This window comes from Haplochromis burtoni, unplaced genomic scaffold (genome assembly GCF_018398535.1).
Source record: "Haplochromis burtoni strain Fernald_Lab_line unplaced genomic scaffold, NCSU_Asbu1 Contig_490, whole genome shotgun sequence".
Classification (NCBI taxonomy): Eukaryota; Metazoa; Chordata; class Actinopteri; order Cichliformes; family Cichlidae; genus Haplochromis; species Haplochromis burtoni.
The window spans coordinates 232,977-239,273 of record NW_024582851.1 but is presented as its reverse complement, the minus strand read 5'-3'; the positions used below and the strand labels follow the sequence as shown (position 1 = coordinate 239,273).

Below are 6,297 nucleotides of genomic sequence, written 5' to 3'. Positions count from 1 at the left end.
CCCCACCCCCTGTTACGGGGTATTTAATGCAGCATTAACCTGCACAAGCAGCGACAGACGCACACAAAACATTTTGCCACGAACGCGCCATTTGCAACAATATTATAATGCTCAGACTTATTTTAGAAACAAAGATAAATATTATAGCCTGAAAAAAACTGATAATACTACTAAATGTACCTTATTTACAACTGTCTTTGTTGCCCCTGTGAAGTTCTAGCTATATTTAAAGACACATTATTCATTGAAATCCTCACTGTGGAATTGAGGGTAAGCCAGCGTGTAAATGATTGAGATCTTTAGAACATGCCACTCAGATATCTTTTTTTTTCTAAAATGCTTGAAAACGATTAGAAGTGACTTATAATAAACGTAAACAAACGGCAGATTTGCCCAAATCCTCATTCTTACGTCTCTCCGATTTGCTGCTCTCATTGCGCTATTCCAACTATACTTTATATGAAAAGGCAGTGAGTCTTTGTCATTAGGATGCTGCAGTAAAAAGTAAAGAGAAGTTGGTTAATCCAACAGTATAAATAGGCTTGTATGGGCCTAATGCTCCGCCATTAGTCATACAGGCAACAGAAACCTATTTATCACTCACATGTAACGGATATGAGAGCTGCATGCTGTATCGTGCAATGGTAACTTCATCAGATTGCAGGCCTGCTTGTCTTCAAATTTCACTGGAAGTCTGACAACACTTGGTCACAAATTGACACGTGATTTCTTCATTATACATTTATTATCAGGGACGGGAACATTGGAGTTGAATACGAGCCAGCTGCAGAGCTGAAACAAAAACCAAGCAAACAAATGATTATCAAAAGTTGTTTAAACCCCATTAGAATCATCATTCCATCATTCCTTTTGTTCTGCAGTGAAGTCCACTCGAAAGCTCTTCTGCCGTCCTTGCTACTAATAAAGTTATTAGTGCTGATAAAGGCAAGACACTAGCAATTTCTGTAATTCTTCATTGCCTGGGTTAACGATATAATAATATTTGAGCTCGTGATTAATTGGCACATTATTGAAAAAAAAAGTATTTAATTATTTAGAAAACCCTTTGACTAACCAGGCACGGACTGGAATCCACAAAGAGCGTGTATGCGCGTGCTGCTACTTGGCAGCCGCTATTTGGCTCTCTCTTTTTAATACTTAATACGTGTCTACTTTTAAATGGCTCCCCCGCACGCGCTCATGCACGCGCTCAGCCCGTGCAGCACTAAAAGCCTGGCAACCATATATCTCTCGTGACGACCTCCTCCTGCAGCCCGCGCGCCTACACTGTGACCTCTTCGGCTCCTCGAGCTCTCCAGAATAATAAATTTCTCGGGCAACGTGTATGCTGGGGGAGAGAGAGAGAGAGAGAGAGAGAGAGAGAGAGAGAGAGAGAGGACGGGGGGAAAAGGAGCGGGCGATTTGTCTAGCAATTAGCAAACGCGGGCCATAGAGGGAGGGAGGGAGGGAGGGAGGGAGGAAAAGACAGAAGTTTGTGTAACTTTTGTGTATCTGTGTGTGTTCCAGTCTATGACGATCGCTGAACACATGCGCTCATATTCGGTGCCTGGCACTTGAAAACTGATGTTCCACTGCATGTGTGAGTGTTCTGTTTCCTGTGCAAAGCTGCTGTTGAAACATCAGTTCCATCGGTTGGCTCAGAGCCTCCAAACAGCGTGCAAAGCAAAGAGCTGCTTGTCTGTAAACTGCAGGTCACATCTGTCTGTATGATCCCCGGCTGTTTCATGCTTTTACTTTATAGTTATTTACATGCTAATCCCCCTGACACTACAAAATAAGTCTTCTTTTGGATTAAGTGAAGCATCAGGAGCAAGTAGTCAAGCTACAGAGAAAACACTTCACACAAGCGTACAGGTATAAAGTATCTTTCAGTAAAGGAAAGCTCAGCAGACCTTTGCGATATAATAGAGATACTGTTTGTTTGTTTGTTTGTTTTTCAGTGAAACTGCAAGAGCTCAAAGTAGAAATTACATTAAGTCACTTGAAGAATTGGTCCTTTATGAATCATATTATAGTATTTTAATATCCATTAACACTCAACATTAACATCGAGGGATGGGTCAAGTTTGAATTTCCCCACATAATTGTAATATTGTATTATAGATTTACTCACCTGACTGCAGTATTTGTTACCAAAATGCACAAAAACACTTTTCTGTCACATGCTGGAATGGCTTGCCTATTTTTAAAACTGCATCCGTTAGTTCTTACGGGGCTTGACAGAAATGTAAGTTAAAACAAAAACAAAAAATCCTAACAAAACAGCTGGTCTACAGCTTTTGTACGTTTTCCCACATCTGTGTCTGTATGTACTGTGTCCGACTCATCGAATGTTGCACTACTACCAAAATAAGCATAACATGTTTGAACATTTCAAACCTTAAAAATTGACATGGTTACTCTGAATACTTTTATAGTTAACTGTGATTGTACAAACCCTTGCCAACCCTATAAACCTTATGTAATAACTAGAAAACACCAAATCATTTAAAAAGATATACTTTGCTAACTATCAGCTGGGTCACAGGGAAAAACAGATTGTGGAAAAAGAAATGATAGAAGTTTCCAAAGATTCCCAATAATACTCAGAAAATCAGAGTTCTATAAACTTCAACCTGTCCTGTCCTAAACTATTTGTAAACTGTGGCATTGAACCACTCCAGCTTCACATTTGCTGTAAGTGGAAAAACTGTCAATTAACGATCATCTTATCGTTACGCTATAGTACATGGCTGACCTGAGTCAAAGGTTTTCCCGATGCAAGGCAAAGTGCATAGCACAGTTTTAAGGATTCCGCCACCAGTGAATACACAGCAGCTCATGTATAAATGTCTGACTACTTCTTAGTGGTTCATTTAAAAATGTCTTTTGAAGTTTAATGTAATTGAAATGTCTTATAATTTCAATAAATATACACAGACACTGTTATGACTGATACACAACTTCTTGTTCATATACTTGTTGCCTTGCTGAATCAGTACTATTCACACACGCACACACACACACAGGCGTGAACGTCCACTAGTTAAAAGGCTACTAGCAGCTTTTGCAGCCATGCAGACAGAAGGGGCATGCTGTGTTTACATTATCATCGAGGTCTGTGCAGCATCAGACCCAACACATCTACGACACAGTTTCGCACTTTAGCTCTCAGGACCAGACGCAGAGAGCCCTGGTCTTATATTCTCTAAACGACAGAGGGTTCAACGAAGGAAAGACATTTCCAGTAGTTTCAGATGACTCAAACCTCTACACCACACTTCAGTTGAAGTCCCAGTCAGAAGTGGCTTCTTACTGACCCCTGTAGAGGTGGATGAGTTGTCTGCTGTCTGTCTGTTTGGGTGTGGGAGTGGAGATATCACGGTTGTACCCCTGGGTTACAGTGCCCTGAACTCAGTCTGTTATGACTAAATGGCCTGGTGGCTCTGGAGGTCTGGGAATGTCCGAGGGAGCGCAACCTAGTGAGGTCAAGGGGGACAGGGACTAGAGGGGGTAGGTGTGGTGTGGAGGATGAAGAGGGGAGCCACAGGTCAGCCTCTGGTTTCAGAGCCACTGGACCTCATCGGTCAGAAAAAAACGTGTCCCCTGGCTGAACCCTCTGTGGCCTTAGCTTGGCCATTCCGTGTATGACCATTGATTTTTTCCCTCCTCCATCTCTCCTTCTCTTTTTTCTTTCTATTCCGTTTTGTCCTTCCTTTCCACACTTCGAATCACGCCGCACCACGCGTCCCCTTGAGAGGTTGAAGGCCCATCTAGCAGAACGCTACCCTTTGATTTGAATCGCTGGCAGATTGATTTCTGATGGGGTCAAACTGAAGTGAACGCGCTTCTTGAGGCCGTCGCTGTTAGGCTCAGCAGATAGCAGAGGCCCTGAGCTCGCATCGCGACCGGCGATCATTGGCAGTTCATTTGAAAAGCCTCGCGAACCGTTTGTTTTCGAGCTAAATTGTTTTGAAGCGCAACCGAGACAGTATCCATTAACCAGCGCGCCCCCTCAATTCGCTTAATCCACCCCCCCCCCCCCCCCCCCCCCCACGCCCCTGTCTAACTGAAGGCCGGATTATTCATATTCCCACTGCAGTGTCTGTAGCCTGCACCTGGCAAACAAAGTACACACACACATACACTAACAATATCTCATTAAAAGGTATAGGTCCTAAACCACAGAAACACTTTAGAACCGCAGAAACGTAGCTAAGAAACAATGCATAATAAGTTCCAGGAACCAGAAATTATTCTCATGGGCCTTTCTGTCACATATTAGCAACAACATTTATAATTTTCCTTGAGTAATACGGGACTCCATAGGCATCCTTGTTAAGTTAGCAACTCGATAATATTATATAACCTATCAAAAATTAAAGATCAGCCTTTCGAAAAAGCACACAAAAACGGGCTCTGTACAAATACTATGCGTAAAAGACGCACCGCAGCACGTTCGACGCACAACAGCAGCTGTTTAGGAAGCGTCGGATCTCGTGGTTGACAAACAGACGCAGAGTTGACACCAATGGTTGCATAAACTGAAGGAAAAAAAGAGCACAACACCGGCCCGTCATCTGTGGCCGTATAGGTGGCCAGCAAATACACACAGGCTCATTCCAACACAAACACTCCCAAAGCGCTTGCAGTCAAAAACCCCACGGCCGTAAATGCTCTTACAGCGTGACCTCGCCAAATGCGCGGGGGCAATAAAACCATAAAACACCACAACACAAGGCAACAGAAGCCAAAGCAGAGAAAGAAAAGACAAAATTTAGTCTCAGGCCCTTACCTTTCTTACTTTTATCGACCCGTGAGCCATCTTCTGCTTCGTCGTGAGGGATTTCTGAATGGTTTGTTGGAGTTCTTTGGAGAGATTTTCTTCTTTCCAACGAGGAAGAAAAAAAAAGTTTTTCTTCTTCTTATGGAAGCATGTTTATGTAGAGTAAAAAATAGCTTGGGTGGAAAGGGGAGGCGTGTGTGTAAAGGAGGTGTGTGTGTGTGTGTGTGTGTGTGGGGGTGTCTTCGTAGTGTCTTCCAAGACGTCTCCTTTTTTCTCTTCTGTCCCTCTGGCAACCCCCCCCAACCACCACCACCTCCAGAAGGGGTCTTGTGTGTGGCTGCCGGATGACAATAGAGAAGAAGAAAAGTAAAAGAAGTGTTTAAAGAAGAACAAGTGATTAATGATTGTTTCTTGTATAATTTTCGCATTTTTCTTAAGGGGCCGTCCCCTCTGTCCTGTCCAGAAAATAATGGCGGTGAACATTTTTTTTTTCCACAGAGGTTTGATATGTGTGCGGTGGGGGTTGGGCATTCTCACAAAAATCTGCTTGCTTTCACAGAAGCAGCAGAACGTCCCGGCTGATAAAGGAAGATAAATAAATAAATAAATAAATAAATAAATAAATAAATAAATAAATAATAAGGATTTTTTGGTGGATTTTATTATGCAAAATTGTCAGCCTGCACGCAAATCATCTATTTTAACTGAGAATGCTCAGTGCCCTGGGGATTTAGGTCGTCATTGTGTGTGTGTGTGTGTGTGTGTGTGTGTGTGTGTGTGTGTGTGTGTGTGTGTGTGTGTGTGTGTGTTCAGATTTCTAATATGGGACAACTGATGTGTAGCAGATATTACCACATTTGGACACAAATATCATATTATAAGGAGAGGTATACAGCCTCAGGGTGAAGGAGGCGATATTAAACCACTATTGTTCTCACAATATAGGAAGAAAATGTATGCTTACTTTTAACAACTGGAGATGCAGGCCTAATATCTTTGGATTAAATCACGTTGTTTAATATAGAAAAACAAAAGACGAGATTAAATGTTTCACTAATGACACAGTGAAATGTACGATTTTACTGTTTTGACTACTCGAGTGGGTGCCCGAGCACATCTAGGGGTACAGTTTAATTGGAGGTGGCTTTTTGCGCTGGAGAAACCTCTCATAAATGGGAAGAAAACAGATAAATGGGCAACGTGAGTCTGTGTGGCAAGAAGCCCAGGGAGAAATCAACCAACAAGTAATAGGGAATCTTCTCTGGGCCGAGGAATACGAGAGAACCAATTTGGGGGGCACACTTTTTTTGTTTAAAGTTCATCGAGAAGAATGCTATTTTCTCGTGCCCCCCTCCCTTTTCTCTATATTTTTCGATACCTGTTCTAACAAAAGAAAATGAAAATTAATACGGGAGCCGCGCCTTACAAAAGAAGCCATTCGTCTTGTTGATTATCTATTTGGTTGTCAGGGTTTGAGCTATGGCGCGGGCCCGTTCCTTTTTTGTAATATA

At 42.4% G+C, this 6,297-nt stretch overlaps 1 protein-coding gene across 4 annotated transcripts in view; it reads right to left on the bottom strand.

The window, feature by feature from the left end:
• hoxb3a (homeobox B3a) overlaps positions 1-6,297 on the bottom strand; it is a 52,486-nt gene that overhangs the window by 33,983 nt on the left and 12,206 nt on the right. For 2 of the 4 annotated variants that reach the window (XM_014329157.1, XM_005947109.1), the window contains exon 1: positions 4,796-5,017. The exons of the other annotated variants lie outside the window; for them this stretch is intronic. The gene's annotated coding sequence lies outside the window, so the exon portion shown is untranslated. Of the gene's footprint in view, positions 1-4,795; positions 5,018-6,297 lie in introns of those variants that run through there. 4 annotated transcript variants of the gene reach the window in all.